The sequence below is a fragment of the Carica papaya genome, chromosome 3 (genome assembly GCF_054855325.1).
Source record: "Carica papaya isolate Zhongbai chromosome 3, ASM5485532v1, whole genome shotgun sequence".
NCBI classification, from domain to species: Eukaryota; Viridiplantae; Streptophyta; class Magnoliopsida; order Brassicales; family Caricaceae; genus Carica; species Carica papaya.
Window position 1 is genome coordinate 19,806,893 of NC_142311.1, and position 12,847 is coordinate 19,819,739.

A 12,847-nucleotide genomic window follows, 5' to 3' on the forward strand; every position below is an offset into this window, starting at 1 on the left:
TTTCCCAATCTTCTTTTGAAGCATAATAATGTACCTTGGCTACAGTTACTTGTGAAATATAGTGGCTTTATTTTTTCCTCAGTGATTTACACATCACTACTCTTGTTGTTGCTTTATATTGTAACAATTTATTAACTACTAAAATTGTTGAAAATCTAGTCTCTCGTGAACAGACCAAACATATCGAAATTGATTGTCATATTATTTGTCAAAAGAGTTTTAAAGGACTTATCAAATTGCTGCCAGTCTCTTCATCCTATCAACTTGTCGATTCCTTCATTAAGGTATTTCTCCCCCTCTTAGTTCTGAACTGCCATTGTCAAGCTTATTATATAAAATCTGTATACTCCAATTTGAGGGAGAGTTATTAGAATAATAGTTGGGGAGTATTTATAAATACTGAAAATTTGGGGCTATATTTGTAAATAGTCCTAAATTAAATATGTATATAAATACCTGTTGTTGACATTTAAAAAATAAAAAATCACTTTCCAGTTTACTTCAGGAATTCATTCTCTCTTTTTTCATTCTCTCTCTCTCTCGAACTTTCCAAGCATCGCTCATTCTACTTGATAAATCTCATTTTTTCTTGATTTGTGTTCGTTTCCAGTTTAATATCCTCACATAATTTTACATGCTTATTTGTTTATTTTATATGAACATGAAACTGATTCCTTTGGCCACAATCAAATTAGAATATGCAATGTATCTCTAGAGGTAAGCATTAAAAAATTGGCTCGGTAGATGCTAACTCTATGCGAGGGAGCCACTTTTTATGAAGATAAGGCACGTGACCAACAAATATTTTAAAATTTTTGTACTTAGACGTCTTCACGCTTTTGATTAGAAACCTAGATTTTTCTAAAACTAGGAAGCCTACAGTTGAAGACTTTCTTTAACATCTTCAATCTTGCATCACATAATTAGGAAAAACATTTTCCCCTATTCTAGTGTTATCACATGAGTATCCATTATGAAAGCATTGATAATGTGGCACTTAGTGATTGGAAAACCTATGAACCTAACCCACATTAACTTTGAAAAAATGAAGGACATATTAAGACTAAACCAGCCTTGTTACCTTATGAGTACTTCATCTCCCTTATTGCCACCTTGCACTTGAAGGTAGAAACTCAAAGTAAGGAAGAAGTCCTTGAGATTCTGGCCAGTCATGTCTATGATCAATTGACTCCAAGATAATAAAACTTAATTTAACCTCTACAAGTTGCAAGGTATGATCGCACCCGTCCCATACCGCGTTGCAAATATATCTACCCTTTCTCTTTCTCTCCCCCCTCATGTCATTTATTTCCCTATGCGTGTATACCGCACCTCTACTTCTAGTTCTAATATAGAATGAAATTCCCTGGCGCATCAACTCACGCCTAGATAAACGGACCGCCCACTGTACCTCTGTTTTCGTTCTTCTACTATATAAGACACTCATAATGACACTCTTATCACGTGGACTATATATGAATGAATGAAAAAGATAAAGCAAAATGCCTTGGCCCACAACTCACGCTGGGGAATGAATCGACGGACTGTGGCTCTTGTAGTGCACAATGTTTAACACCCCGTCCGTAAAAAAACGAGTGCAACACGAGAACTTGTCAAGAGGTCACCCATCCTAGTACTACTCTCGCCCAAGCACGTTTAACTAGAAAGTTTTGATGGAATTCAGTGCATTAGTGTTGGTATGATCACAACCGTCCTATTCCACGCTGCAAATGCATATGCCCTTTCTCCTTCCCTTTCCCTTCCCATCATTTGTTTCACTGTATACGCACACTTCACCAATGCTTTTAATTCTAATATAGAGCAAAATGCCTCGGTACCTCGACAAATGCCTAGATGAATGGACCGGCCACCACATCTCTATTTTTATTGTTATACTATATAAGATAATTGTAATGACACTTTTATCTCATGATGGACTATAAATGAATGCACACAAAATATTAAGCAAAATGCCATGCGCCGCGACTAATGCTGGTGAATGAACTGATGGATTGTGTCTCCGGTCATGCATAATGTTTAACTCCCCGTCTGCAAAAAGATGAGTGCAACACAAGAACTTCCAAGGAGGTCACCCATCCTAGTATTACTCTAGCCAAAGCACGCTTAACTGCAGAGTTCTGATGGGATCCGGTATATTAGTGCTGGTATAATCACACCCGTCCCATTTTGCGCTCCAAATACATCTGCCCCTTCTCCTTCCCTTCTCCCTCCCATCATTTGTTTCACTCTACGCGCACACCTCACTTCTACTTTTAGTTCTAATATAGAGCGAAATGCCCCGGTGCCTCGACTTACGCCCAGATGAACATACTGCTTGTCGCACCTCTATCTTCGTTGTTCTACTATTTAAGATATTTGTAATGAAATTCTTATCACATTGTGGACTATAAATGAATGAAAAAAAAATATTAAGAAAAATACCCCGCCGCCACGACTCACGCTGATGAATGAACCGGTGGATCGTGGCTTCGACGCACGTAACGTTTAACACACCATTCGTAAAAATATGGGTGCAATAAGAAGATTTTTCAGGAGATTACCCATCCTAGTACTACTCTCACCCAAACACGTTTAACAGCAGAGTTGTGACGGGATCTGGTGCATTAGTGCTTTCATGATAAAACCCATCCCATTCTGCGCTAGAAATATATATACGCCTTCTCATTTCCTCCCCCTCCCATCATTTGTTTCGCTGTGCGTATACACCATACCTCTGCTTCTAGTTCTAATATCAAGTGAAATGCCACAGCACCTCGACTCACGCCCAGTAAAATGAACCACCCGCCGCACTTCTATTTTCGTTATTCTATTATTTAAGATACTCGTAATAACACTTTGATCATGTGGTGGACTATAAATAAATGCACGAAGAATATGTATCAACCCGGTGCCGCGAGTCACACTGGTCAATGAATTAGTAGAATGTGGCTCCGGTTGTGCGTAATGTTCAATGTCCCATCTGCAAAAAGACGGGTGTAACATGAAGACTTCCCAGGAAGATACCCATCCTAATACTACTCTCGCCCAAGTACACTTAAATGCAGAGTTCTAATGAGATACAGTGATTAGTGCTGCTATTATCGCGTTCATACCATTCCGCGCTGTAAATACATATATCGCTTCTCCTTCCCTCATCCCTCCCATCATTTGTTTCACTGTGCGTGCATACAACACCTTTACTTCTAGTTCTAATATTAAGCAAAATGTTCTAACGCGTTAACTCATGCCCAGATGAACGGACCGCTCGTCGCGACTCACACTGGCGAGTGAACCGACAGATAGTGCCTCTGGTCGCGTGTAATGTTTAACGTCCCATCCGTAAAAAGACGGGTGCAACACGAGGACTTCCCAAGTGGTCACAAATCTTAGTACTACTATCGTCAAAGCACGCTTAGCTGTGGATTTCTAATGGGATCTATTGCATTAGTGTTGATATATCCCTTCTCCTTTCCTCCCCATCCTATCATTTGATTCGCTATGTGCGCACATCGTATTTCTGCTTCTAGTTCTAATATCAAGCGAAATGCTTCGATGCCTCGAATCACTCCTAGATGAACGAAGCACCCACCTCACCTCTTTTTTTGTTATTTTACTATGTAAGATACTCGTAATGACATTCTTATCTCGTGATGGACTATAAATGAAGGCATGAAAAATATTAAGCAAAATGCCCTGGCACTGTGTCTCACATTGGCGAATGAACCGGCAAAACATGGCTCCATTCGTGCGTAACGTTTAATGCCTTATATGCAAAAAGACAGGTGCAACACAAAGACTTCCTAGGAAAACACCCATCCTAGTACTTCTCTCACCCAAAAACACTTAACTGCGGTGTTCTAATGGGATACACCCATACTATTCCACGCAACAAATACATATATCCCTTCTCCTTCCCTACTCCCCTCTCATCATTTGTTTTATCGTGCGCACACACCACACCTCTGCTTCTAGTTCTAATATCAAGCAAAATGTCCCAGCGCCTCGACTTACGCCCAGATGAACGGACCATCCATTGCATCTCTTTTTTCATTGTTATACTATGTAAGATGCTCATAATGACACTCTTATCACGTGTGGAATATAAATAAATGCACGAAAAAATTAGGATAAATGTCCCGGCGCCGCAACTCATGCCGTCGAATGAACCGATAGATCATGGCTCCTATCGCATGTAATGTTTAATGTCCCGTCCATAAAAAGACGGGTGCAACATGAGAAGTTCGCGGGAGGTCACCCATCTATGTACTACTCCCACCCAAGCACGCTTAATTGTGGAGTTCTTATGGGATTCGGTGCATTTGTGTTGGTATAATCGCACCCTTCCCATTACGCGCTCAAATGCATATACCCCTACTCATTCTCTTCCCCCCTTATGTCATTTATTTCGATGTGCGTGCAAACCACACCTCTGCTTCTAGTTTTAATATTAAACGAAATGTCTCAGTGCCTCAACTCACGCCCAAATGAACGGATCGCATTTCGCACCTCTTTTCTCGTTGTTCTACGATGTAAGATGCTCGTAATGATATACTTATCATATGATCGACTATAAATGAATACACGAAAAAGATAAACCAAAATACTCTGGTACTGCGACTCACTTTTGCGAATAAACCGGTGGACTGTGGCTTTGGTCGCGCGTAATGTTTAACACCCTGTTCACAAAAAGAAGGATGCAACACGAGAACCTCTCAAGAGGTTATCCATCCTAGTACTACTCTCGCCCAAACATGCTTAACTGCAGAGTTCTGATGGGATCCCATGCATTAGTGTTGGTATGATCGCACCTATCCCATTTTGCGGCTGCATATACATATACCTCTTCTCATTTCTTCCCCCCTCCTATCATTTATTTCGATGTGCGCGCACATCACCTCTCTACTTATAGTTCTAATATCAAGCGAAATATCTCGACGCCTCGACTCACTAAAAGATGAACGGACCGCCCGTCATACCTCAGTTTTCGTTGTTCTATTATTTAAGATGCTCGCAATGACACTCTTATCATGCGGTGGACTATAAATGAATGCACAAAAAATATTATCAAAATACCCTAGCACAACGACTCATGCCGGCGAATGAACTGGCAGACTATTGTTCTAGTCGCGCGTAACGTTTAACGTCCTGTCTGTAAAAAGACAGGTGCAACACGATAACTTTCTAGGAGGTCACCCATCTTAATACTACTCTTGCCCAAACACGCTTAGCTGCAAATTCTGATGGGATATTGTGCATTAGTGCTGGTATGATCGCACCTGTCTCATTCCACACTGCAAATGCTTATGCCCGTTCTCCTTCCTTTCCCCTTCCCATCATTTGTTTCACTGTGCGCGCACACCTCACCTATTTTTCTAGTTCTAATATCAAGCAAAATGTCCCAGTGCCTCGACTCATGCTCAGATGGACAGATTGCCTGCCGCTCCTCTATTTTTGTTGTTCTATTATGTAAAATACTCGTAATGACACTTTTATCACGTGATGGACTATAAATGAATGCACGAAAAATATTAAGCAAATACCCCGACACCGCAACTCACTGGCAAATGAACCGGCGGATGGTGGTTCTGTTGCGTGTAATGATTAATGCCCCGTCTGCTAAAAGACGGGAACAACACGAGAACTTCCAAGGAGGTCACCCATCCTAGTATTACTCTTGCCTAAGCACGCTTAATTACGGAGTTCTAATGGGATCTAGTACATTAGCACTGGTATGATCGCACCTATCTTATACCGCGTTGCAAATGCACGTACCCCTTCTCCTTCCCTCCCCTTTCCCATCATTTGTTTCACTATGCGCGCACACTGCACCTCTGCTTCTAGTTCTAATATCAAGCGAAATGCTCCGGCGTCTAGATTGACACCCAAATGAATGGATTGTGCGCTGCACCTCTGTTTTTGTTGTTCTATATTTTAAGATACTCATAATGACACTCTTATCACCTGGTGAACTATAAATGAATGCATAAAAAATACTAAGTAAAATGCCCTGGCGTCACGACTCAAGTCGGCCAATTAACCGACAGACCATGGCTCCGGTTGCATGTAATGTTTAACGCTCTGTTCGTAAAAAGACGGGTGGAACATGAGAACTTCCCAAGAAGTCACCCATCCTAGTACATCTCTCGCCCAAGCACGCTTAACTGCAGAGTTCTTATGGGATCCGGTGCATTAGTGCTGGTATGATCACAACCGTTCCATTTTGCACTGCAAATACATATACCCCTTCTCTTTCTCTCCCCCTCCCATCATTTGTTTCGCTGTGCACACATATCGCACCTCCGCTTCTAGTTCTAATATCAAACAAAATGTCCTAGCGGCTCGACTCACGTCCAAATGAAGGGACTGCCCGCCGCACCTTTATTTCCGTTGTTCTCCTATGAAAGATCCTCGTAATTATACTCTTATCACGTGGTGGACTATAAATAAATGCATGAAAAATATTGAGCAAAATACCCCAGCATCGCGACTCATGTTTGTGAATAAACCAGCGGACCGTGTCTCCAATGGCGCATAACATTTAATGCGTCATCTACAAAAAGACAAGTGCAACACAAGGATTTCTCAAGAGGTCACCCATCCTAGTACATCTCTTGCCTAAGCACGCTTAACTGTAGAGTTTTTATGGGATTCAGTGCATTAGTGCTAGTATCATCACAACATCCCATTTTGCGCTGCAAATATATATACCCCTTCTCCTTCCCTCCCCCTTCCATCATTTGTTTCGCTATGCACTCACTCTACTTCTAGTTCTAATATCAAGTAAAATGCCTTGGCGGCTCGACTCACGCCAAGATGAACGGTCTGCTCGCCGCACCTCTATTTTTGTTGTTCTACTATGAAAGATCCTTGTAATTACTCTCTTATCACGTAGTGGACTATAAATAAATGCACAAAAAATATTAAGCAAAATACCCCAGCACCGACTCAAGTTTGCGAATAAACTAGCGGACCGTGGCTCCGGTGGTACGAAACGTTTAACACCCCTTCTGTAAAAAGACGGGTGCAACACAAGAACTTCCCAAAAGGTCACCCATCCTAGTACTACTCTCGTCGAGGTACGCTTAACTATAGAGTTCTTATGGGACCCAGTGGATAAGTTATGGTATGATTGCACAGGTCCCATTCTGCCCTACAAATACATGTGCCCTTTTTCCTTCCCTCCCCCCTCCCATCATTTGTTTTACTTTGCGTGCATACTGTACCTCTGCTTCTAGTTTTAATATCAAGCGAAATGCCCCAACAGCTTGACACATGCTCAAATGAACCGATCGCCTGCTGTACCTCTTTTTTTGTTATTCTACTATGTAAGATGCTCGTAATAACACTTTTATCACGTGGTGGACTATAAATGAATGCACAAAAAATATTAAGCCAAATACCCCAGCACCGCGACTCATGCCTATGTACTGTGGCCCCGGTTGATTGTAATATTTAACACTCCTGCGCAAAAAGACTAGCACAACACGAGAACTTCCCATAGGGTCACTCATCTTAGCACTATTCTCGCTCAAACACACTTGGCTGCGGAGTTATGATGGGATCCGATGCATTAATGCTGATATTATCACGCTCGTCCCATTCCACGCTGCAAATGCATATGCCCCTTCTCCTTCCCTCCCCCCTCCCATCATTTGTTTCACTGTGCGTGCACAACTCACCTATGGTTCTAGTTCTAATATCAAACGAAATACTACAGTGACTCGACTCACACCAAGATGAACGGACCACCCATCACACCTCTTTTTTTGTTGTTATACTAATTAAATTTCTCATAATGACACTCTACAACGTGATGGACTATAAATGAATGTATGAAAAATATTAAACAAAATGCTTCGGTGCCGTAACTCATGCTGGCGTTAAACATTACGCGCGACCGTAGCCAGGTTAGCCGGTTTATTTGACCGTTTGAGTCGCGGCACCGGGGTATTTTGCTTAATATTTTTTTTGCATTCATTTATAGTCCGCAACCTGATAAGAGTGTCGTTAAAAGCATTTTAATTAGTAGAACAATGAAAACAGAGGTGCGGCTGGCAATCCGTTCATCTGGGTGTGAGTCGAGGTGCTGTGGCATTTTACTTAATATTAGAACTAAAAGAAGAGATGAGGTGTGCGTGCATAGAGAAAGAAATGATGGGAGGGGAGAGGGAAGGAGAAGGGGCACATGCATTTACAATGCGGAATGGGACGGGTGCGATCATACCAGCACTAATGCACCGAATTCCATAAGAACTCTGCAGTTAAGCGTGTTTGGGTGAGTGTAGCACTAAGATGGTTGACCTCCTGGGAAGTCTTCATGTTGCACCCATATTTCTGCGGAGGGGGCGTTAAACGTTACGTGAGACCGAAAACACATTCCGCACGTTCATTCGCCAGTGTGAGTCGCGGTGCAAGGGCATTTTGTTTCAAATTTTTCGTGCATTCATTTATACTCCATCACGAGATACGAGTGTCATTACGAGTATCTTATATAGTAGAACAAAAAAAAATAGAGGTGCAGCGGGCAGTTTTTCATATGGGCATGAGTCGAGGCACCATGGCATTTTGCTTTATATTAGAATTAGAAGTAGTGGTGCGGTGTGCACGCACAGTTAAACAAATGATGGGAGGGGGGAGGGAATGAGAAGGGGTATATATATTTCTAACACGAAATTGAGTGTGCATACCACATCTCTGCTTCTATTTTTAATATAGAGCGAAATACCTCAGTGTCTTGACTCACACCTAAATTAGCAGACTGCGCACCGCACCTCTACTTTCGTTGTTTTATTATATAAGATACTTATAATGACACTCTTATCTCGTGATGGATTATAAATAAGTGCATGAAAACTAATAAGAAAAAAGGCCTGGCGCGGCGACTCACATCGACGAATGAACCGGCAGATCGTGTCTCCGATCGCGTGTAATGTTTAACACCCCATCCGCAAAAAGATGAGTGCAACACGAGAACTTCATAGAAGGTCACACATCCTAGTACTACTATCGCCCAAGCACAATTAACTGCGGAGTTCTAATGGGATCTGGTGCATTAGTGCTCGTATAATCGCACCTGTTCTATTTCGCGCTGTAAATACATATACCCCTCCTTCCCTCCCCACTACCATCATTTGTTTCGCTATATGTGCACACTGCACCTTTATTTCTAGTTCTAATATCAAGTGAAATACCCTAACACCTCAACTCATGGCTAGATGAATTGACCGCCCACCGCACCTCTGTTTTTATTGTCTACTGTGTATGATAGTTGTAATGACACTCTTATCAAGGGATGGAGTATAAATGATTGCACAAAAAATATTAAGCAAAATTCTCTAGCATCGTGAATCACTTTTACGAATGAGCTAGCAGACCATGGCTCCATTCACACCTAATGTTTAACGCATTGTCTGAAAAAAAAAGGGTACAATACGAAAACTTCCCAAGAGATCACCCATCCTAATACAACTCTCGCTCAAACACACTTAACTGAGGAGTTATGATGGAATTAGGTGCATTAGTACTGGTGTGATTGCACGTATTTAATTTTGCGCTGCAAATACATATATCCCTTCTCCTTCCCTTCCCCCTCCCATTATTTATTTTTCTGTGCGCGCACACCATACCTCTGCTTCAAGTTCTAATATCATGCGAAATGTCCTAGCGCTTAATACAACTCTCGCTCAAGCATGTTTAACTGAGGAGTTCTGATGGAATCAAATGCATTAGTACTGGTATGATTGCACATATTTAATTTTGCACTGTAAATGCATATATCCCTTCTCATTCCCTCCCCCTTCCTGTTATTTTTTTTGCTGTTCGTGCACACCGCACCTCTGCTTCAATTTCTAATATCAAGCAAAATGTCCAAGCGCCTCGTTTCACGCCCAAATGAATGGACAACCTGCTGCACCTTGTTTTTCATTGTTCTGGTATATAAGATACTCGTAATGAAACTTTTATCACGTTGAGAACTATAAATAAATACACAAAAAGTATTAAGCAAAATGCCCTAACGCCGCACCTTATGAAGACGGACTGTGGCTTCGGTCATGCGTAATGTTTAACGCCCTGTCTGCAAAAAAATGGGCGCAACACAAGGACTTCCTAGGATGTCACCCATCGTAGCACTACTCTTGCCCAAGCACGCTTAACTGCGAAGTTCTGATATGATTTGGTGCATTAGTACTGGTACGATCGCACTCATACCATTTTGCACTGCAAATACTTGTGCTCCTTCTCTTTCCCTCCCCCCCTCGTCATTTCTTTTGCTGTGCACGCACACCACACCTCTACTTCTAGTTCTAATATCAAGCAAAATGCCCCAATGCCCTGACTCACACCCAGATGAACGGACCGCCCGTCGCACCTCATTTTTTTACTATGTAAGATATTCGTAATGACACTCTTATTACGTGGTGAACTATAAATGAATGCACAAAATATATTAAGTAAAATGCCCCGATACTGCGACTCACGTTAGCGAGTAAATCAGAGGACTGTGGCTCCGATCGTCTTTAACATTTAACGCTCCATCCGCAAAAAGATGGGTGAAACACAAGAACTTCCCAGGAGGTCAACCATCCTAGTACTTCTCTCGCCAAAGCACACTTAACTGCAGAGTTTTGATGAGATCTGCTGCATTAGTGTTGGTATAATCACACCCATACAATTCTGCGCTGAAAATGTAAGTTTCCCTTCTCCTTCTCTCATCCCTCCCGTCATTTCTTTTGCTGTGCCCACACACCACACCTCTGTTTCTAGTTTTAATGTCAAATGAAATGCCCCGGCGCCTCGACTCACGCCTAGATAAACGGACTACCCGCCGCAACTTATTTTTCGTTGCTCTAATGTGTAAGATACTCGTAATGATACTTTTATCTTGTGATGGACTATAAATGAATACATGGAAAAATTAAGCAAAATGACCCGACACCGCGACTCACGCTGGTGGACTGTGGCTCCAGTTGTGCGTAATGTTTAATGCTCTGTTTGCAAATAAACGAGTACAACAAGAGGACTTCCCAAGAGGTAACCCATCCTAGTACTACTCTTGCACAAGCACGCTTCACTGCGGAGTTCTAATGGGATCCAGTGCATTAGTGTTGGCATGATCGCACTAGTCCATTCTGCGCTGTAAATACATATACCTCTTCTCCTTCCCCCCCCCCCTCTCGTCATTTACTTTGCTGTGTGCAGACATTGCACGTTTACTTCCAGTTCTAATATCGAGCAAAAAGCTCTGACGCTTCGACTCACATCCAGATGAACGGACTACCCACCGCATCTAGTTCTTCATTGTTCTACTATGTAAGATGCTCGTAATAATACTTTTATCACGTGGTGGACTATAAATAAATGCATGAAAAATATTAGGAAAAATGTCCCAGCGTCACGACTCACTCCAGGGGACTGTGGCTCTGATCGCGCGTAACATTTAATGCCCCGTCAGCAAAAAGATGAGTTGAACACGAGGACTTCCCAGGAGGTCATCCATCCTAGTACTACTTCCGCCCAAGGACGCTTAACTATGGAGTTCAATGGGATCCAGTGCATTAGTGCAGGTATGATCGCACCCCTTTCATTCTGCGTTGCAAGTACATATACCCCTTCTCCTTCCCTCCCCCTTCTCGTCATTTGTTTCGTTGTATGTGCACACCACACCTTTTTTTCTAGTTCTAATATCAAGCGAAATGCCTCAGTGCCTTGACTCATGCCCAGATGAACGGACCACCCGTCACACCTCATTTTTCATTATTCTATTATGTAAGATGCTCGTAATGATACTCTTATCATGTGGTGGACTATAAATGAATGCACGTAAAATATTAAGTAAAATGTTCTAGCGCCGCGACTCATGCCAGCGGACTGTGGCTTCATCATAACTACAGAGTTCTGATGGAATCCGGTGCGTTAGTACTGGTATGATCGCACCCTTTCCATTTCACGTTGAAACCCCTTCTCCTTCATTGTCATCTCCCATAATTTTTTTCGCTGTGCGTGTACACCGCACCTCTGCTTTTAGTTCTAATATAGAGCAAAATACCCCAGCATTTCAACTCATGCCTAGATGAACGGACCGCCCGTTACATCTCTGTTTTTATTATTCTACTATATAAGATACTTGTAATGACACTCTTATCTCCTGATAGACTATAAATGAATGCACGAAAAATATTAAGTAAAATTTGCTTGCGCCACGACTCATGCCAGCGACTGAGCCGACAAACCATTTCTCTGGTTGTGCGTAACATTTAATGCTCCGTCCACAAAAAGGCAAATGCAACACGAAGAATTCCCAAGAGGTCACCCATCCTAGTACTACTCTCGCATAAGCACATATAACAGCAGAGTCTTGATGGGATCCAGTGCATTAGTGCTGGTGTGATCACACCCATCTAATTCTGCGTTGCAAATGCATATAGCCCTTCTCCTTCTCATCCCTCTCCCGTCATCTGTTTCGCTGTGTACGCACACCATACCTCTGATTATAGTTCTAATATCAAGTGAAATGTCTCGATGCCTCAACTCACGCCCAGATAAACAGACCACCTGTCGCACCTCTATTTTCATTGTTCTACTATGTAAGATACTCATAATGACACTCTTATCATGTGGTTGACTATAAATTAATGCATGAAAAATATTAAGCAAAATTTTCCAGTGCTGTGACTCTGATCCCGCGTAACGTTTAGCACTCCGTCTGCAAAAAGAAGGGTGCAACACGACGACTTCCAAGGAGGTCACCCAACCTAGTACTATTCTCGCTAAAGCACGCTTAATGTGGAGTTCTGATGGGATACGGTGCATTTGTGCAGGTATGATCGCATCGGTCCCATTTTGCGCT

General features: G+C 42.2%; 11 pseudogenes; 1 reads left to right on the plus strand and 10 right to left on the minus strand.

Annotated features, from left to right (window-relative positions):
• Positions 1–1,592: 1,592 nt before the first annotated feature.
• LOC148266778 (5S ribosomal RNA) lies at positions 1,593–1,711 on the minus strand (annotated as a pseudogene).
• A 349-nt stretch (positions 1,712–2,060) lies between these two features.
• LOC148266779 (5S ribosomal RNA) lies at positions 2,061–2,179 on the minus strand (annotated as a pseudogene).
• A 2,043-nt stretch (positions 2,180–4,222) lies between these two features.
• On the minus strand, positions 4,223–4,341 carry LOC148266780 (5S ribosomal RNA; annotated as a pseudogene).
• Positions 4,342–4,691: 350 nt separating this feature from the next.
• Positions 4,692–4,810, minus strand: LOC148266781 (5S ribosomal RNA; annotated as a pseudogene).
• Positions 4,811–5,160: 350 nt separating this feature from the next.
• LOC148266782 (5S ribosomal RNA) lies at positions 5,161–5,278 on the minus strand (annotated as a pseudogene).
• An 815-nt stretch (positions 5,279–6,093) lies between these two features.
• LOC148266783 (5S ribosomal RNA) lies at positions 6,094–6,212 on the minus strand (annotated as a pseudogene).
• A 349-nt stretch (positions 6,213–6,561) lies between these two features.
• On the minus strand, positions 6,562–6,680 carry LOC148266784 (5S ribosomal RNA; annotated as a pseudogene).
• Positions 6,681–8,210: 1,530 nt separating this feature from the next.
• LOC148266785 (5S ribosomal RNA) lies at positions 8,211–8,329 on the plus strand (annotated as a pseudogene).
• Positions 8,330–10,547: 2,218 nt separating this feature from the next.
• On the minus strand, positions 10,548–10,666 carry LOC148266786 (5S ribosomal RNA; annotated as a pseudogene).
• A 337-nt stretch (positions 10,667–11,003) lies between these two features.
• On the minus strand, positions 11,004–11,122 carry LOC148266787 (5S ribosomal RNA; annotated as a pseudogene).
• A 338-nt stretch (positions 11,123–11,460) lies between these two features.
• LOC148266788 (5S ribosomal RNA) lies at positions 11,461–11,578 on the minus strand (annotated as a pseudogene).
• Between the last annotated feature and the right edge of the window lie 1,269 nt (positions 11,579–12,847).